Source organism: Ambystoma mexicanum, chromosome 3q, assembly GCF_040938575.1.
Source record: "Ambystoma mexicanum isolate Mex_15411 chromosome 3q, UKY_AmexF1_1, whole genome shotgun sequence".
In the NCBI taxonomy this organism is placed as follows: domain Eukaryota; kingdom Metazoa; phylum Chordata; class Amphibia; order Caudata; family Ambystomatidae; genus Ambystoma; species Ambystoma mexicanum.
This window is the reverse complement of record NC_090926.1, coordinates 828,063,066-828,085,988: the sequence shown is the minus strand read 5'-3', so window position 1 is coordinate 828,085,988 and position 22,923 is coordinate 828,063,066. Positions and strand designations below refer to the sequence as shown.

Sequence of the window (22,923 nt, the reverse complement as noted above, 5' to 3'; positions counted from 1 at the left end):
ACACCCTCAGTGTTTAATTAAAGCACAATAAATGAGAAATGTTCAATTAAATGGGCAAATAAATTGCAAAATGGTGAATAAATGTTGCAGAAATGTATTTTGCATTTTGTAATTTTTTGTAGTTCAATGTCTAATTTTTTTTATAGGGTGGTGGAAGGTGATGGGTGGGAGAAGTATGCTATTCAATAGAAATCAGGTGTGGGTATGCCTGCCCAGTGTTTTACTTAAGGTAAATTCTGTTTTTTTTTTTCTGTTCCCCCTACACAACTGCACACTTCAACATACTACCCAAACAATCCCAAACAAACACAGCATGTATATTTACTTAGCATCTAATTAATTTACATTTCTCTCCTCTGCTTTTCCATTAGCCATCCCATAGTAAGGCGCAGGACGCATCCAAATCTTCTGAAGAAGTGAGGGCGAGGTTCCCCCTCACTTGATTGCGCTGAACAATCATACACACCATGTTTCCTTTAAAGCAAACATGCCGCTCATCCTCCTCTGAAATTTGACACTTGTTTAAACGCTTTCCTGGCGAAGGGAAAACAGAAAGCATTTCTTCCGCCTTGCTTGCAGTGGCTGAGGCTCCGTTGCACATGTTTGTCTTGCATTGTGTCATTTGGAACGGAAAGTTAACTCTTTCCGTTCTGACATTGCACTGAGACCGGTACTGCAACTTTCCAGGATTACGTGGGCGCCGGCAGTTGCAACAGGTAAGTAATTAATACTTAATAAGTAATTGTATAGCCCACAGATTGACCGATCAGGATTGCGAAACACCCGCTAGGGTGTTCTAATTCTGATTACTGCAAACCTTGATGCACGCTGAGGCTGTGCTACTGTTTATTCATGTTGCTGTCTTAGGATCCTGCTGTGCTCAGGGGTTTGTCACTGTGTGAATTCCAGCCACTGTTCGAATCCTGCTTCACACAGAGGTGTTACTACTGTGTTGATTCCTGCCGTTGTTTAAATTTGCTGCACTCAGATTTATTACTGCTGCTGGTTGACTCCTGCAATTGCCTGATCTTGCTGTGCTCAAAGGTTTAACGGCTGTGTTGATTTTTCACTTTGTTTAAACCTTGCTGCACTCAGGGGTTTAGGTACTGTTGTTTGATTCATGCCATTGTTTCAATCTTTCTGCGCTCAGAGGTTCTGCTGCTGTTGGTTGATTCCTGCAATTGCTTGAAACTTGTTGATCCCACATGACTTGCTACTGTGTTGATTCCTGCCACTGTTATATCTTGCTGCACTCAGAGGCTCCTGATATGGTATTGATTCTGAATCTTGCTGCGGTCAAAGGTTTTACTACTGTGTAGATTCCTTGCCATGCTGAGGGTTGTAGTACTGTTTGTTAATTCCTGCCATTGTTTACATCCTGCTGTGCTCAGAGGTTTTGCTGCTGCTGGTTGCTTCCTACAATTGTATGAATTTTCCTGCACTCAAAGGTTTTGCTACTGTATTGATTCCAGCACTATATAATCTTGCTGTGCTCAGGGGTTATTCCTATTGTGTTGATTCCTGCCATGGTTTAAATCTAGATTGACCCATAGAGGTTTAACTATTATTTGATTCTGCCACTTAGGAAGGAAGCCTCTGCTTAAAGCTGGCTGTGCTCAAAGGCTTAACTACTATTGATTCCTGCCACTGTCTACATCTTATTATGCTCAAAACGCCTGTCACTGTGTTGATTCCTGTTACTGTTTGAACCTTTCTCCACTCGGGGGTTCTGCTACTGTGTGGATTCCTGCCACTGTTTAAAGCATGCTTGGCTCAGAAGTTTGGCTGCTGTTGGTTGATTCCTGTAATTGCTCAATCTTGCTGTGCTCAAAGCTTTTACTACTGTCATGGTTCCTGCCACTATTTGAACCTTGCTGTGCTCAAGGGTTCTGCTACAGTTTTGAGTCCTGTCATTGTTTAAATCTTGCTGTGCTCAGGGGTTTTGCCGCTGTTGGTTGTTTCCTGCATTTGCTTGAATCTTGCTGTGCTCAAAGCTTTTGCTACTGACTGGATTCCTGCCATTGTTTTAAATCTTGCTGCGATAAGAATGTACACAATGAGATCGCTTTAGACCATGGTGTGCTCTGAGGTTTAGCTGCTACTAATTCCTGCCCCTGTTTAAATCTTGCTGAGCTCAGGGGTTCTGCTACTGGGCAGGTTCATCAAAACAAAAGCTGTGATGGCTGGAACTAAATATTAACCTCTGGCATCACTCAGGGCAATCCTCCAATTATGATTACCCCAAACCTTGATGCACGCTGCGGCTGTGCTATTGCTTATTCCTGTTGCTGTCTTAATACCCTACTGTGCTCAGGGGTTTGTTGTTCTTCGCCTGCCAAGCCATTACAGAAGGGGAAAGACCATATGCAAATAAGTCTTTGTTCTACCTCACCTGCGCTGATTCCTGCCATTTTTTTAATCTCGCTGTGTTCAGAATTTAATAGTTGTGATTGCTTCAATATTGCCGAACTAAGAGGTTTAGCTGCTATTTCAATCCACCACATTGGAGGGGTGCCACTATTAAAGCTTGCACCGCTTAAAGGTTTAATACTGTTGACTCCTGCCACTGATTAAATCATGCTGTGCTCAGAGGTTTAGCCTCTGTTGATTCCTGCCACTGTTAAATCATACTAGGCCATATTATAAGTATTGCAGAATGGGTTAACGGCTGCCACTAATGGTGGCGGACCCGTTAAACCAATTCCGCAATATTACGAGGTTCCCTCGCGGGACTCGATGTGGACGTCTGGTTTTACCAGACGTCCTTACCGGGTCCCGCAAGGGGACCAGGGAGCTAACAGCGGGCCGGTCGTAATCGGCCCATTGTTAGCTCTCTCGCCCATTCCCATTGAGCCTTATGGGGGCTCAAATGGGAATGGGGAAGGTCCGGGCCCGGGTTCCCTGAAGGAGGAATTTCCGGGCCCTCCAAACTCAGAATGGCCCGGTAATTCCCCATTCAGGAAACCCGGACACAGTTTTGGAGGCAGCCATGCCCTTATTAAGGGCATGGCTGCCTCCAAAGTCGTAATGAGGCCTACTGTGTCCAGAGGCCTAGTTACTGTATATTCCTATCACATAGGAGGGTTGCCACTGTTTAAATCTTGCCACGTTCAGAAGTTACTTATTGTGATTATTATTATTATTATTACGCTGAGGGTTTGTTACTGCTAATTCCTCCCTATGTCCTAAATACTGCTGGGCTCAAAGGTTTTACAACTGTGAACTCCAACCACTGTTCAAATTTTGCTGCATTCAGAAGCATGCTTATCTCTGAAACTACAAATGGTGTTCGCTTCGCCCAACCTCGCAGCGCTCTTAATCCCAGACTTTGCAATTACTACTGCTTCTAATCTTGATGCTCTGCAGTCAGTCACTAAATAGAGCCCAGGGAACCATTATCGTGACCTTGCTTGAATTCTCTCTGGACTCCGAAGTCAGACACTGTGGCTTAAATCATGCCGCTACAGAAGCTAGACAGTGTGAAACTCACCTGAACACTTGCCACGCAGGAAAGCTAGTACTGCGCTGAATACAGTAACATCCAAGGCTATTCAAAACACAGGGCTATCCAACATCTGCATCAACACACAGGTGAGTCTCTCTCACCATAGAGGTAAGGCTGCATTCTGAGTCTAGAAAATACTGCTTTCCTCCCACAGCTCACTCTCGATCCACAACATGCACTTGTTCAGAGGCAGGTGTACCACCCGCAATGTGAGTCCACGTACCGTCTGAGAAAGATAACCTAATACGGCATCAGGACCTCGGCAGTGATGTAATCACCATGTGCTACAAGGACAGTAGCAGTGCTCATACGTTTAGGTTAACAGCTAAGATGGGACACAATATAGCACACAGTAGTACATTTTTGCTTTTTACATAACATAGGCAGTTGTTGCATTATAATTTTGCTTTTTGCCAGCACTGTGGCACATACCATTGTATTGCTTGCAAGCACGGCAGCTAACATAAGGGACACAGCACATCATTGTTCATGTAACACATTGCCCCGTGTCTGAGCATGACACGCAGCACACTGTATGGCACTATACTTACCACACAAGGTACAAGCTGTGGTTAACAAGCCTAAGGCTCTATCTGAACTTGTTCAGTCCCTATCCACCCCTAGCACTACGGGCCCTGGTTGCTACACCTTCCCAAGCCTTTTGCAACGCTCTGTCATCTTTTTTGTGACTAATATTGAAACAATTCGGAATGGTATTGCGGTGGCGGTCAGCCAAGTCTCCACTGTGCTGGCCCCCCCTCCTCCGCCATCGCCTAAGTCCACCTAGTCCTCTTTCTCTATGTTCAGTGAATGTGACATCTCTGAGACTATTCAACACCTTATATACACCTCTCCGATCGACCCTATTCCACTCAAATTGCTTAAAGACATCTCGGGTGAGGTAATTTCCCATATTACAGCAGCTGTTAACATGTTGTTTTCTGAGGGCTATATTCCTAGTCCTCTGAAACATGCACTGGTTATACCTCTGCTAAAGAAGTCCACTCTTGATCCTGGGATGCTTGAAACGTTTGCCCCATTTCACTTCTCCCTGTGCTGCTGAAGGTCATGGAGACCCTTGTCTCCCCTCTTCTATCTTCCTTTTTGGAATCTTTCGGATGCTTCGACATCTTTCAATCAGGCTTTCTCCCGGGAAGGGGCACTGAGTCGGTACTTAATTCTGTACTCGACAACCTCACTCACCCGATGGACCAGGGTGGAGTGGGAGCAGTATTGTTGCTAGATTTATCCGCGGCTTTTGACATGATCGACAATACCATACTTATCTCCCGTTTGTCGGAAATCAGGATATCCGACAAGGTTCTTAACTGGTTTTCTGCCTTTTTGGCCGATCGCTCTCAGTCTGTCTCCCTCTCCCCTTTCTGTTATGAACCGGTTGGGGTCAATTGTGGGCTTCCACAAGGATCTGCACGTTGCTCTATACTTTTCAATATATATATCAGATGCCTCCTCCTTCTCATCCGTTTCCATGGTTTCAGATTCTACTCCTATGCTGATGACACCCAGATGTTGATTCGTCTTGATCTCACTCGTCCCGACACTGCTGCCCGACTTAGGACCTGTCTGGAGGATTTGGGAGCATGGATGGCATTAAATTCACTTAAGCGTAACGGAAAAAGACAGAGGTCTTGGTGGGGGGCACTACTAGTCCCCTCTCCTTCTGGACTTCATACTTCTGGTCCTCTTCTCTTGGCCCATTTCCCCTTCCGTCCACCTCTGTGAAAAACCTTGGGGTTAAGCTCTCCTCCTTTCTTTCCATGACTGATCAAGTTGCCGCTGTCAGTAAATCTGGCCATTTTAAACTTTGTGTATTGAGGAAGGTTCTTGCTTTTATCCCAGCTCAACTCCACGCTTCTGTGGTTTCAGCCCAAGTTTTGAACTCACTGTATCTGGGCCAACGTGCCTATATTATAAATAGCCTCCAGCTGCTTCAAAATGCTGCCGCTAGAGCAGTTACTCATCTTCCTCCTCATACTCAGAGAACTTCACTGGCTCCCTGTGGAGAAGCGCATTCTGTTTAAATCACTGTGCATTGTCCACCATGCCTTTTACAAACAAGGAACTGAATACCTCCAGGAAAAGTTCTCCCAATATGTATCCTCTTGTGCCCTCCTTTCTCAGTCTGCTCTTTTACTATCAGTGCCCCATATCAGGCTGGCTAGGACGGGCGGATGTGCCTTCACTGTCGTGGCCGCCAGGTCATGGAATGGACTTCCCTTGACACTACGTGCCTCTACTGACCATGATCTCTTAAAACACTGCTCTTTTAGTCCTCTTGTTTTCTCCTCCTCTCTCAGCGCCATGGTGCCCTCGGGTGTACGAGCACTTTATAAATCTGTATAACATAACATGACATAACACTTTGCCTGCATGACGTGATGGCAAAAAATACATGGTGCATGGCATTGCATTCCTGCATGCATCAAACCTCATAGAAAAAACACAGTACATTGTCTAGCGCACTTGCCCACAACTAAGGTCTAGGCACCGCATTTTCAGAGCACACACAGTCTCACTTTTACCACCTGGCACAGTTCACATACACAGACCATCGCATTCTATTCTCTCTCATGCCAACCATGTGCAACTTTTGTTTTGGTCGTTTTTAGAACACACACAGCACCGGAATGTTGTGACTTGCACCCATAGGGGCATTAGGTATTATGAGCAAGAGCTTTGCCATTTTAAGCAGGCCTCAGTTAGAAGCATTACTCTGCTATGATAGTGTAATAGGATACATTTGTTAGTTTGAAACACTTAATTGAATTTCGTCTTGTCCAGCAAGGTGAGAGCTCAAAAACAGGTGGGGAAGGATGTGAGATAGTTACCAGCATCTCATTGCAAGATTCCTAGACAGCAAATGCTACCTCATCAGATAGGGAAAGAATACATAATGTTTGTGAAGGCCTAAAAACCATTTCTCAGACAGGTGCAGTGTGAAATGTGCTGAATAATATGGAGAAATTAGCAGAAATGATGGTCCAGGAGCAGTGTTCAGCAGTGTACATGTTTATAGTTTCTAGAACGCCATTCATTGAAGGTAGCTGCAAGAAAATGGTGTTCCAGGTGTACAGGCCTAGCAACATGTATCAAGATAGGGGGCTACATAGTGAGCAAATGCACATGGTGGGAATGGGGAATACATACTGTCTGAGGTGTCATGGTCCAATTAGAATGAGGCCCTCTATCGAACGGTTTCCCAGAGATAGGATTGGCAATTTTTGCTGACCAAGGGAGGGTGAGATCATGTTGGGTGGGTGGTGTCTCTTTGTGTGACGAGATGGTAACTGCCAATCGTTTTTGAACAATGTATAGGGTTCTTTACGGGAATGGTGAGGACCAGACAATTATAATGTCAGGATGATGTTTTTTGTAAAATGTCTTCTTTAATATGTTAATGCTTTGTTTGTGGCTATAAAATGTTCAACCCTCAGTGGCCGCACTGAAGTTGGCTATGTTTCAGCACGTCTTCCCGGCCATGATGTACAAATACATTTTGTGTTTTTTTCTTGCAAGTGGTGCACACCTTTCTGCTTTTTGTGGATTGTTATTTCCTGATTTTGGGCCTGTGTTGGGAGCGCCCCTGCTCAACACACCATAACAGATTTGGATTCACCAGTCTTTATTGCACCCATTTCCAACACATTGGGCCTCATTACGACCTGCCGAAATCGCGTCCTGGTCCGGGTTCCCAGAATGAGGAATTACCGGGCCATTCCGAGTTCGGAGGGCCCGGTAATTCCTCCTTCTAGGAACCTGGACCCGGACCTTCTCCATTTCCATTTCAGCCCCCAGGGCTGAATGGGAATGGGCGAGGGAGCAAACAACGGGACGATTACGAGCGGCCCGTTGTTTTCTCCCTCCTCCCCTCGCGGGACCCGCTCTGCACGTCTGGTGAAACCAGACGTGCAGACCAGGTCCTGCGAGGGGACCTCGTAATCAGGCGGGACGGGGTTGACGGCGCCGGCACCTTTACCGGCTCCATTAACCCCGTCCCGCCTGGGGTTATAATGAGGCCCATTGTGCGTGCTCATGTGGATGTTCCACATAATGCCAGATCGCCCATAATACCATTTTGTATGTCATTGTGAATCCCTTCTCTTATAATATGTATGTGTGCATGGGCTTTGCAACAGGTACACACCAATGAAAGATGGTCATGACTTCCACCATCCACTGAATTTCAACGATTTCTTTGCGTTAAATCTATTCAACGTAACTCCACCTTAACTAAGGTTCAGTGAATGTCAAGGATTTTTTTATACCATACATATTTCATGAGCCACTAGACGCAGCGTCTGTACATGTTCCCCCAATATACTTCTTTTGGACTCACTAGGCAGAAACAACCTTCGGTCGTGGCCACTATACATCTCCCTTGGGCCCACTAGCCAGAGCCTTCATCCCTGGATACTGAGCACGGTCTTCGGCTGTGCCCACTGTATATATTAAAACACTCCAGGGCAACTTGCCATGGATTCTGTACATTTTGCCCCAATATGTTTCTTTTGGAAACAACTAGGTGGCCATGGCTGAAGGCCACTATACATGTTCTTTTAGCAGTCTAGCCAGGGCCTCTGGCTCTATCCAGTGAGCACAGCCTTTGGCAGTGTAGACTGTATATTATCAAACACTACTGGGCCACTAGCCATGACTTGGCCAGTGAGCACAGCCATTGTGCTCACTGGTCAGGACCATATTGCACCCCTTGACATATTGCCCCAATAGGTTATGCCAAAAGTCACTGGAAAATTCCACTTTTCTTTATTAATTTAATTTTTTAACTCTCTTTTTGAAAATCTTTTTTTTCCCCATAGCTGCTGTTTTTCCAGCAATGAACCACAAATAACCCCGAATATTTTGAAAAAAATCATGGTTATTTTGCATGTGATGCACTTCCAGAAATAACCTTGAATATGAAAAAAATAATTTCGGATATGTGAAAACATTCAAGCTTTGAACTCCCCGAGCCCCTCCCCCCAACTCCCCAATGGTGTCCCCTTTACCTCTTCCCACCTATAGTCTAATGGCATTTCATCTTTTTTCTCCATCCAAATGTTTTTTTTTTAACTCTTCATTTTCATGTAACCTCAAATGTTACCATGAATATTCACAAATGTCTCTTGCATTAGGAAAAATGGCAGATTTTTCATTTCTGAAATGCCTCTCTGCTGCAAAGTACCATGGGATATCTCTATGATTTTTGGAGAAGGGGGCATCCCTGTCTCTGTCAAATATTTAAAATGTACAGGATGACATAACCAATACTACACCCACGCCCCCAGAAATCAAGTCAACGATTCATGCCCAACTAATTTCGTACCTGCCTGCCCCAATTCCATCCAGCCGTTTTTGCTGTGCTCTGCATCACATTTTGAGTCTGGTACCCTTAGTACATTGTTGTCTGCAAATCTTCTGCCAAATTCGTCATATGAGTCAAACATTATCATTTATTTGATTTCATATGGTACTCAGAATTCACTGCACTATAAAATACAAAAAGACTGCAATTGGCACATCTACATGTGTGAGTGTGTAGATGTTTTGAGCAGAAACACAGTGCTAAAGAATGAATATAGGCTCTGTACAATCTTCCATGCCCACAAGAAATCTGATATATATCTCAAAATGTATTTATTTATTTATTGTGCATTTGTAAGGCACTTATACATCAAGTAAGTTTTGTTTCAAAGCGCCCACAGGGCAACAGAGAGGGAACATGGGATTGAAAGGCAAAACAAATGCTCTCCACAGCAACAAGAAATAAAGCATGCTTGCTGTACAGGCACTGTCAAGCCCTTTGTTTCAAAGTATGTAAAAGGATATGCTTCAGTAGGGATGTTAGTGGGAAGGGACAAACATTGGTGCATTTGGAAACTACAGTTTTCTGTGTTGTTGGATGTTTGTCTGGAAATTATCTTCATACACCTAGCAAAATCCATTTGAAATTTTCAAATGCCACCATTCTCAAAAACATATACAATTGCATTGTAGGGAGGAGCTTTTACAAGTCCAACAAAACATTGGTGGGATGCATTTGGATGATATATAAATGCATGTGCTCTCAGTGCACTCTTTATTTCTTTGGGCATCCTGCCAGTAGCCTGCAAAAATTCCCACTGACACATTTTCCTGAGGCACCATTTGTTCTCCCTTACCATCAACATTCCCTAAAACGCGTCCCCTTTCACCTACTTTGAAGCAATAAGGAAGACAGTCCCTGTCTTTCCAGCAATGCTTTCATTCTGTACTGCTGGGAAATGGCACATGATATGAGATTTACTGGAGAGGAGAGCCACATATGTGTTCATGGACAGCCATCCAAAAACACTAGTGGACCTGCATTTTAGAAGGGATGGGGCTTAAGTGGTGCTTTGAAACCGCTCACCTGATTGAGGCAAACCCTGGGAAAGGCTAGATATAACGAAGTGGGTTAATACATACTGAGTCCGAAGTTCGTTTTAAAAGAAGCACCTTTATTGATTTTTAGTGTCAGATGTATTTAGTTTTCAATTTAAGATAAGTCGGAGATGTGAACACCCACCCGCCCCATACTCTGATCTCATCACTCACTCTCTCCAACCGTCAGATCACAAATCCTCTGACAGTTTCATTCTGGTCCTCTGAACATTCTATACCATGACATCACACCCAGTCATAACATAGTGTAGTGTACCAATACAGTAATATCATTAAAGTATATTTGTCTTTACAAAATCCAAACTTCAGATCATTACACTAGACTTTAGAGATAAGCCTGGGGAAGCCGGTGTGCACCAGAACTAATATTAGGGTGTGGAGGATGAATTAAGTGGGACGTAGGGAGCCAAGGAGTGTATGTTGTTGGAGTGAGGTCAAGAGCGGAGCAGATGGCCCAAGAGACCAGGCCCAGGAAGGATAGTGCAACACAGCAAGGAGGAGAATTACTGAGAGCTTGTGCAAGGTAAGGTATTTGATGTTGAGAGAAAGCGGTATTTGCGTTTGAGAGTGCATGCATATTAAGTGAGTGAGTGAGTCTAATTGAGAGTATAGGGGAGTAAGCATGTGTGAGTTAGTAAATAAGGTGATAATGAGAGATTGAAAGGAGGGTGAAGGTGGCAGAAGGAGCTTTGCAGTGAAGATTAGAAAGGGGAGTGAAGTGTACTAGAGAGGAAGAGTGAAGAGTATATGAGAGGGAGTCGGGAATAGAGCGGAGTAGAGAATGGTAGAGAGGGAATTGGAGTGTAGTAGTGGTAGAGGGAGAAAGTGGCAGGGAGAGTAACAGTAGACAGTGCCACATTGGAGTGACAGAAAGAGGGCGAGAAAGGGGGAGAAAGAAGAGAGAGGGGAGGAGAAAGAAGAAGGGAAAGGGGGAAAGGAAAGAAAGAACATCAGAAAAAGGTGCATATAGAATCATATAAAAATACTAAGTGATGTATGGGTTGTTAAAGGGGACCACTTATTAAGATCCTTCTTCTTGTAGGACTGGTGGTTAGGGTTCACCTAGAAATTCAGATGTTAGATAGTATACGTTTGTGCTAGGAACAGAGAAGCCCAAGGGAGATGAGAAAGAGCGAGTCAGTCATTTCTTAGACCCTACTAAAACATTTCAAGACATCTCAGACACAAGTTAGTAATGAGAATGAATTGTAATTGTATTTGATGTGTAAATCACCAGCAGAATGATATGCTGTATGTCATGGACACACAGTGGGAAAGAGTGGAGGGATTGTGAAGGAGAGAACACAAACGTGGGCGAAAGGTAGGGTGGATCCACTTTCGATGTAAACCCATGCATACATCCCTGTTGGTCCAGTTGCTGAATTTATGAGTGTGAGGGAGTTGAGGTAGACAACAGGGAATAGGGACGTTTGCACTCAATGCAAGCCATTATGTTGGAGTCTGGCTACCAACGCAAAAGTGCAAGAGGGTCAGAGTAGAGGGTAAGGAGCAACTAGAGCTGTTCTCTGGACAGGAGCCAGGAGTGCCTAATGTCATATAGCACAATTACGAGAATCATGAGCTCAGGAGATTGTTAAAACGTTATAATGACAAGGGAATTTGTCATAATTATCTTGTGACTACTCTACAGCCTCCAACAAAGAGCACCTCAGACCCCAGAGTATCAAAAGGACAGTGACAACTCTTGGGCAGGTAAAATATGACCCTTCATGAGAAATCCTGAATGCTCATATGCTGGATTATTTGGTGTCATGGTCCTTGTCAGGGTTGGTTGTGATTTTTGCTTTTAGATCATACTGAAAAATCACTGGCTGGAATTGGAAATAATACATTTCTGGTTAAGCGTTGAGTGTTCATATGCAAGTTAGGATACTCCTGTGAAAGTTGATGATTATCTTGGCTGACCACAATTAAATGCCTAGCAACCAACCAAAATAATGTTGGCAGCTGGATGGTTGTTGTTCTGTGTGTCTGCAAATGTTTGTATTTGCTTGGTGCTGTGTGCTTCTCAGAAGAGCCCTGCGTTGGAAGTTTGAATTGATGATATGTGGTTGTTAATAGTTACGGAACTGCCATTTTCTCAGTGGTTTGATGTTGTGTGAAATAGTATAATTGAGTGTTATATTCTGGTCAGTTTACTCTCAGATTTTAAGTGGTTGTACTGTTAAAGCCAAGGTGGTTAAAATGATGTGTCTTTATGTGTCGTCCAGTAACTGAGCTCCTCTGTGAGTTTGGAAGGACACGCACCAGTTGGTAGAATACACTGTTTGTGGACAAAGGACTTAAGGGCTTCATTACGAGTTTGGTGGTAAGGGAAAAACGATGCCGGTAAAGGATTACCGGCATCGCTTACCGATCCAGTGTATTATGACCCGGCAACCCGCTATTAGCGGCACCCTAAATAACGGTGCCACTAATAGCGGCATGGGTGCGTACACGCGCCCCTTCATGGAGCAAATACTGACATGCCGGTAATAGGAGGACATCCCAACCCACGCGGACATGCAAATATCGGCATAGAGAAGCCGGTAATCATGGGCTGCACGATGCTGGCCATACAGGCATTGCGGACTACCCACAAACAGCAATCAAGCCAACTGCCACAGGTGCACACAATCCCCACAGGTGGAGTTAATGGAGGCTGGGCCAGTATAAAATGAGCACACCCACACACCACACCCCTTCCAACACCAAAATTCTACCACTAGCTGTTGCAATCATGGCGCTGGAGGACATGCCAATACTGCTACAAATACAGCAACATCACCAACTACAACAACAACTACAGCAGCAACAACAGGCAGCACAGAGGAGACGCAGGAGGAGAAGGAGGGTGAGACAGTCCCAGCAATTACCACCAGCACAGCCAGCAGTGCCTAGTAGGCAGCCACCAATCCCTCGCATCAGACCCAGGCCATTCAACCTAACCCCTGAGCAGATCCACACCCTGTACCGGTTGGACCGGGACACCATCACCACCATAGTGGACCTGATACACAACGACATTTCCAGCCTCATAGAAATACACACTGCCATCCCCCTGCTACTAAAGGGGGTGTCTTGCTCCACTTCCTGGCCGCAGGCACCTATCAACACAACATGGGGCAGCTGCATGGCATTTCACAACCACTTTTTTCACACATGTTGAACCAAGTGCTGGATTCCCTCCTGAAGCACGCAAGCACCCACATAACCCTACCAAGGACTGCCCAGGAGATAGCCGACACCAAAGTAGCTTCCATGCAGTGGCAGGTATGCCCAATTGTGTTGGTGCCCTGGACTGCACCCATGTTGAATTGGTAGTCCCCCATGCCATTGAGGCGGTGTACCGCAATCGCAAGCAATACCACTCCATCAATGTGCAAATGGTATGTGACTCCAGCAAGATCATCACACATTGCTGCGCCTGATTTGCTGGATCAACACATGATGCCATGGTGCTGCGCAACTCAACGCTACTCCGTCACATGGAGCGACATGCTGGACCATGTGCCTGGCTGCTTGGTGAGTTGCCCAACTGACCCATGGCAGTGCTTTGGGGCACTGATGTATAGGGATGCATACTCCACCTGGGTGGTAAAGGGGGGGTGCATACTTGTGTATAGGTGCATTATAAATGCCATATCATATCATACTCCACCTGGGTGGGAAAAGGGGGGGTGCATACTCCACCTGGTTGGGAAAGGGGGGGATGCATACTCCACCTGGGTGTGAAAGGGAGGGATGCATACTCCATCTGGGTGTGAAAGGGGGGATGCATACTCCACCTGGTTGGGAAAGTTGGGGGTGCATACTCCACCTGGGTGGCAATTGTCAGTGATTGCAGAATGCATGCAGAGCTAAACACTCCTGACCTGAACCTCCCAAACGGAACATGACACATCACAGGCACACATTTTACCAATTATGCATATCGATGACAAGTAAGAGGCACAACCAGGCCACCATGGTAATGGCAAGCAATGCATGACTGAACAGGATTGCAACTGTGCCAATGTGGCTAGTGTGACGATCCACAGTGTAGAATACACCGCATGAATGGGAGGCTAAACATTGTCGTACTACCACAGTACATCTGCCTTAGCATGCATTATTACAGCCTGCATCATCTATTGAACGCCATCCAGACTACCACACCTCATAACAGTATAGCATGCATCTAGGTAAACATTTTGCATATGTACAGGGACATGTGCATGTCCACACCAAATAGCTGCGGCCATGACTGTGCTTCCTGAAGGTGGAAGCTCAGAGTGACACACACCTATTTGTATTTGCTTGCAGGTGATGGAGGATATCCCTTGAGGCCGTGGTTACTTACCCCTGTGCGGAACCCGCAGAACAGCCATGAAGAGGAGTACAATTGTGTGCACATCTGTACCCGTGTTGTGATTGAGCACACCTTTGGCCTGTTGAAGTCGCGTTTCCGCTGCCTAAGCAGGTCTGGTGGGGCACACCTATATAGTCCTGAGAAGGTGGCAAAGATCACCATGGCCTGTGTCATGCTGCACAACATGTGCGTCTGGAGAAATGTTTTTGTATTTATTTTATTTGTAAAGCGCAGCCAGGCCCAGGGGCATACGGGCGCATAAATTAGATCTGGTTACAGTTACAATTGAAAGCAGTCAAAAAAGGTTATGTTACAGTACAGTTACAGGTAAGTAAAAACTTGGTAATGGGAGTGCATACATACATGGTTTAGTATAAATACATTAATTACAAAATTGTGCTGGTGGCAGTCATCATACTGAGGTCAGGCAGTTAGGCTGTCATGGAGTCCATATTGTGAATCCAACACTTTGTGTTGTGTTTAAATAAGTTACATGACGGTTCTGCTCGCAGAGGCGCAGGGATAGTGTTCCATAATTTAGAGGCTTGTACAGGGAAGCTAGCACCACCCGAGTTATGAAGTTTAAATCTCGGTATGGACATGGTGTTAGCTTGTGCTGATCTCAGTGGTCTTGAGGAGGTGTGAGGTGTAGGTTGGTTGGTAAGGTAGGCTGGTGCAAGGTTGACCCTGGCTTTGTGTGTAAGGGCCAAAGTTTTAAGAGATATTCTGTGCTTGACTGGGAGCCAGCGTAGTTTGCGTCTGGTCTCAGAAATGTGCACCCTTTTGGGGATGTTGAGGGCAGCCCTGATAGCATTATTTTGTACCATGCCCCTGGTGAGGATGATGAGGATGGAGACGGAGGTGAAGTAGCCCCCCTGCCAGTACGTGATGCACGGGATGGCCATGCTGTACGCCAAGCACTGATTCACAAATACCTCTGAACACAGGGACTATGATAGACATCTGTCAGTGACAATCTGGCTCCATGTGGACATGCACACTGGGATTGTTGGGAGTTGGCCACTGAACACCATCACACATTAAATGGATATACACAAAATGAACAATGTCCAGGCATTGAATTTTTTTGCACACAACGGGTGTATTTTTTCAAATAGGGAAAAATGTGCCCACTCCCCCCCAACCCCCAGTGAACTCCCTAACCCACCCTACAAACCCCAAAAACCCCCAGTGAACTCCCTAACCCACCCTACAAACCCCAAAAACCCCAGTGAACTCCCTAACCCACCCTACAAACCCCAAAAGTCCCCAAATGTACTCCATGAAATGGTTCCCTTCACCCATAACCATGTGTACCACTCCCATTGTCTGGGCACTCTACTTCCTGGACTTTTTGTTGTCCGTGGGTGGCATCTCTGAGTGCCGTGCACTCCTCCCGGTCAGCCGCACAGGGCTTGTCGGGACTGAGGATGCAGGCGTTGTAGCAGTGGATGTGTCCGAGGCAGGTTCCACGCCTGCTCCAAGGCATGGCCACTGCATATGGAGCAGGATGGAAGTTATGGCTTGGGTTACTGCCCCCAGACAGTCCCTCATGAGCACAGCTGATGCATTCACGGCAGCTGTGTTCGCTGCGATGGCCGCTGTGGTCCCCGCAATGGCAGTTGCAATGCCCCTCCTTTTCTCCTGCCCATCGGTAATATACTGCCGCAGGAGTTCCAGCATTGCCTCCTGTCGTGCCTCCACCCTCGACAGGCATGACTCCAGGGTGTTGGTGGGAGCTGGAGTGCTGGGAGCTGGAGTGGTTGGAGCTGGAGTGGTTGGAGTTGGAGTGGTGGATGGTGCATGCACGGGGCCTACATCCTCGGTTCTGTCCTCCTCGAAGGGGTACAGGTCCGATTCCCTCAGGTCAGAGTCATGGAGGCAGGGATCATCACTGCTGTAGGGCTCCATATGGGGTGGGGGGTGTACAGTGGGTTGGGGTGGATGTAGAAGTCATTACTGCGACTCCCTCAGGGTCCACATTGCCATCCAAAATGTCCTCGGTAGTGGGAGGCGTAGGAAGGGAAACCCCTCTGACTGTTGTGGGTGTGTGCTGCTGGTCCTAATGTTTGTTGGGCACACTGGCAGCAGGTGTTGTTGTCTGGCTTTCCACCCAGTCAGGCACACTGCCTGTGGGTCTGGTGGCCTGTTTGTCTGGCTGGGGGTGGTGGCGGTGGCCCTTGTCTTATGGCGTGATGTGGATACCCTTGCGGTCCTCTCCTGACTGGCATCTTCCTCATCGGTGCCTGGGGGTTAGAAGAGATGCAGGTCATCAGTGATGGTGTCACAAGCATACAATTGTGCTGTTTAATATTCATACATTTATGCATCCATGACTTACAGGGGTGTGGCACTTGGTGTTCTGAGGGGGCATATCAGCATTCACTGCATGGCAGGCGGCATGCCATTGATATGGGGTTTGTGTGATGGGTTACATGGGCACGGTCCTGGTGTGTTGCCCATGTGTTGGTTAAAGGATTGACACTCAGCATGCATTTCTGTGTGGCAGGGTTTGGGCCGCAATCTGGACTTGGATATGTTGATGTGGGTGTAGGGACATGCATTGCCTTGCCTAGTCTCACTTCCACGTCAATTGTGCTACGTCATGGTTTCCTCTACAGGGATGTGCAGGGTCACTCACCTCCTTCTGGGGATGATGCCGCACCCATCTCCATCTCTCCAAATCCCTTAATCGACTCAGGATCGATGAATGTGCTGGCAGTCTCCTCCCAAGGCATCAGCTTTGCAGGTGAGTGGGGACCCCCGCTTGTTGCCATGGCCGCCCTCCTGTTGCTTGACAGGATGTTTCTCACCCTCAAGCGGAGGTCGTCTGACCTCTTGCAGTAGTCACGCACAGTACATGGGGTGGTCCCCACGGCCGACACCTTCCGGGCAACCTCCTGCCATATTTCCTTTTTCCTCATCTGGGCGCTTCATGTCATTGGCTTTCATTAAGTCTGCATGTGCAGCCAGAGTGTCCGCCAGCATATTTAGCTCTGCGTCAGAGAAACACTGTTTCTGCTGCCGGGGGGTCGACTTCCGGGTGGCCTTGGACATCCTCAGGGTTTTTCAACACAGCACAACATGAATAGACTGGTGGTTTTGGAGGATTGCAATGGATTGTGTTTTTAAAGATGGCTGCCGTCCAATTTCCCATTCCAACGCGATGACGTTATTTCCGGGTCCGGTTTTAGGAGCCCGGTATTAGCATGCTGGTATTACCGGGTCGGTATTTAGGGGTTCCTCCTAGGTGGTGCCGGTATCGGACAGTCCCCTGATGCCGCTATCTGGGGGTTGGAGGGCCTTTTGCAGCATGCCGGTATGGCCATTACCGGCATGGGGGCTTGTGCGCACTCACGCACTCGTAATCACCCACTATTAGCAGTATCATATGAGCACGGACCCGCTCTTACCTCCATGCCGGTAATGACCACGTTTTTACCGCGCTACTCATAATGAGGCCCTTAGTATATGTTTTTTATGATTAATGGAAGTAGGGTGTTGTGTGATTGAAGAGATGCCACATATAAAATATAAAGAGTTATGTGTGTTCAGGTGAGTTCCGCTGCCAACTTTCACATGTATCCCTAGTGTTGGTGTACAGGTCTTGGTGCATTATAAAAATTCTACACTGACACACAATGGGCCTCATTATGACTCTGGCGGTAGCCGTGATGGTAAATACTGCTGCTGCAGGAGTCATGAATTTTCCGGCGCCCGGCAATGGGCAATTACCAGGGCATTACAGCCCCGGCAGACCCGGTAATTGCCCATTCCAGGCCGGCAGAAAATATTAGTCCCCATTCCCATTTGAGTCCCATTGGACTCAATGGGAATGGGTAGCCCATATGCACTGGCACCATTCATGAATGGTGCCGGTGCATCCGTCGAAGTCTGTGCATGGGTGCCATTCCACCCGCCAGGTCAGACCTGGCGGGCTGAAAGGCACACGTTTGCAGAACTCGTAGTTTGCCAGTCAGGAAACAACTGTACCGGCAAGCTTTCAGGTACCATTGTTTCCAGACTGGCAAATTTATAATGGGGCCCAATATTTCTGGAGTGCTGGGGTGCATGATGGATTGTGTGAGGGAGAGAGAGAGTGCGAGAGAGAGGGAGAGAGAGAGCAAATGAGCTAAATTGTCCAATACCTTTTCAAATCGTAATTAGTATGGTATGTAGGTGCTCCTCCAATCAGATTAGAATGTTTTAGCAGTTGCAGAACATTGTAAACAGTGTTACTGAGCGTGCTAACTTTTAACAGTGGCGAGCTTCGATTAAAACATGTGTAGGGAGAATGCTGCAGACCCTGTGCCTGTGGGGTCCTGCATTTGATTGTCTGTGGCAAGGTAACCCAAGCATGCTGCCATGTTTGGGGTGGCAGTAAGGCATTCAACTCCCAGACCTTGGAAAAGGTAAAACCAGTTAGTAATACATAGAAAGAGCTGGGTGGCATGCAATGTCTGGCACTTATGAAGTGCCACTAGTGTTGTAAATTCGTTCTGAAAGTAATTTCCTGGAGTTCAGAGTTTATTGACAATACGACGAGGTGTAGGATAGGTAGCTGGCATGTTCCTTTGTTCCAAGTCTGGTCAAGGGCAATGGGCTGTTGTTTGACTACACTATGTGTAGGCGTTCATCCATTCCTGAAAACTTCATTACTCAGTCCCTCAAATGCTCGCTCCTTTCACTGCATCTGCACAGATGCACTTTTCATTCACCAGTAAAACAGTTTAACCACTTTAGCCATCAACTCAGAGATTTGTGTGCAAGCTGCAGTTGGGGGGTCAATTTAAGGCTGGGCCAACCAGGACTTCCAAGTTCAACAAAATGAGCACCATTACATTGGATAACAATGACAATTTATAGAAGTGGTAGTATCCTAGCAAAAACCTCTAAATGTAAATCTTGACATCATTTATGATCAGTTGGGTGTGTGAATGGAAAAATGGGTGAGAAGAACTGAGTAAGAGACAGCATACTTGTTATGCTGTAGCAGGTTCATGAGCTCCAGTCAGCTGCCTGCATTGCCAGCATGCGAACAGGCATAACACCTACCAACAAGACATTGCCTTTGTACTCATAGGTGCTAAAACCAACACCAGTTTGTGAGACAGGCCCTATTCCATGCACTTGCTCAGAGTGCCAGGACTACTAGGAGAGGCCAGGTACTCCCCCCATTTCTCGAGTGAGGTAATAATACCCTGTGGCGGCTTCTAGATTGTCATACCATATCACTCACGGCAAACCATTTTGATGGTCATTTCAAGGTTGACATTTTGCAGTGTCTTTGAATCTTTGCCTTCCCTACCAATAATAACCATAGCATGAAATCAGGAACTATCAGGACAGTTGTATGTGTGTAGATTTAAAATGAATAAAATATTTTTGAAACCTTGTTCTGAATCCACAATGTGAGTGTCACAAGAAATAGAAAATGCATATCACACTTCGTAGACTCCTTTGGTTAGCGTTTGTAGAACTTGGGACATATTTAGTAAGACTATAAAGGTAACCAGTATTTTGCGCTAAAGAATCCCATTCTCCTAGTTTCTATGCTAGCCTGTTTGTCCCACCTAGAAGTTATTCTAGAACAGCCTGTCTATTGCACTTGGGTGCCTTGAGGGTATCCTGTCCATAGCGCATAGAATAGTCCATGATAGTAGCTAGTTTTTCTTCCTCATAGAAGATCGGATGACACAGGGACATCAAAGATAAGCTCCATCTGAGCTTAAGGGATGTACACACGCACCACATCTGTGGACATCTGCTGCAGGCACGGCTATCCGTCCATGCACTTTAGAATGCAGCTGTGACTATGACAAATTCGGTCTAGCAGGCCACATAACCGCTTTGCACCCTAACTCCAGAATTCCCTCAACACCTCTGCCATTAGAATCCAGCGACAACCTATGACACATTTTCATCTATCTGGGTACATATCAAGTCTCCTCCAAAAGTGCTCTGGCGTGACACCCCTCAGTACCCGTCCACATGCCTGACCTCTTGTGTTTCTTACTGGAGCCTAGCCAGCCCTCCTAAGTTCTAATCTTTGAGAAATGCACACACGCGTCTTAAGCCTCCTCTTGGAACTTTCCCATATCTGGACTTTGCTCCCAGAGGCCGTTTCGACCGCAGAGTGCTTAGAGACCATACCCATTGGAAAAGGTGCTATATAAATGACTACTTCAATACAATATAGTACAATGTTATCATTTATCTTATAGCTAAAATCAGACTTTTCAACAATAGTACACAGGCGGCTAATAATGCATTCATGTTTTGTAAGTTTACAGATTACTAATTGTAAATTGTGGTTCATATTTCTCCCATCAATCACCTTTTTCATGTGAATGTGAACTCTAATTGGGCCGTATTATTTGCTCACTGTTTTCTTTTGTTTACCTTCCAGAAGCTTTGTTGAGTCATTTAGAAACACAGACACACTTCTATTATCTCACTCTTTCAGTGATAATGCTACCAAACCAGGATAATGGCTTTAAAAGATTACTACACTTAAGTATCATCTGCAGTGCTTTTTGTTTTCATCCTTTGCGGGAGCTCATTTTCTTCTCTGACTCGTGAACGTTGTCTGAATGCATATTATTGTGTAAATGTGACCAACTTTTCCAGTCCAAAACATGTTATCAGTTTGCGAAATGTGTTGAGCAAATGCATTCTTTATGTCGCCATATAGAATTGAAATAATGTAAAATCAGATTGGCAGATGCAGTATAAAAATAATTATGATGGTGTTTTTTTTTTACCATACCTCACCTTGCATAAAATCCTACCAGTGGCATAATTGACAACACACTACCAACATTAGACTGTACTGTGTGGGTGGTGGGTGTGTGTTGGAGTATGCCATGAGTAGTAAGGGGGGATGGCCAGGTAAGAGAAGATTGTGAGACCCTTCATGGAACACTGAACGACATAATGATTGCTAGGAAATAAAAACAAACGAAGGTTGACTGGCTGGCTGAAACAAATAGCCTAAACATGAGTCTGTCCAATCAATAACTGTGAGGTGTTGTCAGAGCGACATGCAAGAAACCAGGAATCTGTTCTGAACGCTGTAGTAATTAACTTGATGTGGGGGCAGTGCAATGAACAGAGGAGTGTAGGGTGGTGGTGTGAAAAACGATGATGTGGACTTTGTTTAAGAATGTAGATACAATTTAATATGGAAGCTCTAATGTAGCTCCTCGTGGCAGCTATTTCTTTGTAAGCAATGCAAACCTTTTTTTGGAATTTCCTTCAAGATTGATGCAGGGTGATTTATCATAGTTTGAGTATGCAGGGGGAGTTCATAATCAATTGTGTAGCTAGGTAGAAGGTTGCTAGACTAGTTAAGGGAGAGGTACAAATATAAATGATGCTTATTTGAGGAAAAGGGAGGAAATGATATAAGATTAGTTTACGAGGAGGTAGAACATTTAAATATTATGTAGTTTAGGGCAAGCCAGAGATACAAAATACGATAGATTTTATCATTGTGTGACAGTATCTGAGGGTGCTATCTTTGTGACTACTTGGGAGGAGATCATCCCAGTGATCACCTTGCATTACATATGTGAACATGACATGTTTGAGTCAGTGAACATAGAGGAGAACATTCTAGAGATGATCATTCATTATCTATATTTGATTGTCACTACTAAGGAGAGGACGCTTGACAGGCATACATCCCTGAGAAAGGTTGAAGCAGGACAATTCATTCAATAGCTAAAACTGAGTTTGCAACACACCTTTTTGTGGCTAACACTAGGCAGGTTACAATCCAAGTAACCGCATTCGATGGCATATTTGCAGGTGACATTTCTTTACAGCGACTAGTTTGCAGAAAATCCCAGAGTTGGTTGGAGTTAGGCAGGACATTACCATTCAGTGACTTCAGATGATTGCGCTATCATTTTGTGTCCAAGGAGGCAAGAATATGGCTTTCACCCATTACTGCCATGTCCACCCCCCAGCGGGGGGTGAAAGACATTCACACCACAGGGTGTATACTGTGTGTGAATTGTTTATTTTGTTTTCCTCTTGAGATCGACTGTGCATGGAAAGCCACTCTCCTGAGGAAAAGAAAAAAAGTTGTCTACCACCATAGGGAAAAGGGAATATGGCGCACCCGAGGGAAGGGCTTTGGGTGGCTGATAACAGCAGGGGCGGAACATGTATCTTCTCGCCCACTGTTCTGGCCAACTGATTGGCTAGCACCCTTCCTTGGGTGCGAATCAGAGTTATCACATTCCATGCCACCTGTGTACATTACATATGTTATCAGTGTCAATGACCTGAGAGGACAACATTCCAGAGAGTACCATTCAGAGTCTTCCATGAAATTGGCCCTCCTTTTGTTGCTACCTATGAGTATATCCTCGGGAATGGAACATATCAGATCAAGGAGCAAGTAGCAGGGAGATTACATTTAATGGATGCAACTGGGTATGGAACACATGTGCATCTTTTTTGGCTTGATAGGAAGGAGCGAATCACATTGACCAACCTTGCATGATGTACACATGCATAAATGTTTTTGTCAGTGGTTCGGAAGAAGATAATCCCAGAGGAGATTACCATTCGGTAACTATAACATAGCGTGCATTTGACTATGGAAAAATACAAA

At 45.6% G+C, this 22,923-nt stretch overlaps 1 long non-coding RNA gene across 1 annotated transcript in view; it reads left to right on the top strand.

The window, feature by feature from the left end:
• The first annotated feature begins 583 nt into the window (after positions 1 to 583).
• Positions 584 to 22,923, top strand: part of LOC138581926 (uncharacterized) — a 189,479-nt gene continuing 167,139 nt past the window's right edge. The window contains exon 1 of the long non-coding RNA XR_011304878.1: positions 584 to 716. This is a non-coding gene — a long non-coding RNA (uncharacterized lncRNA). The remainder of the gene's footprint in view (positions 717 to 22,923) is intronic.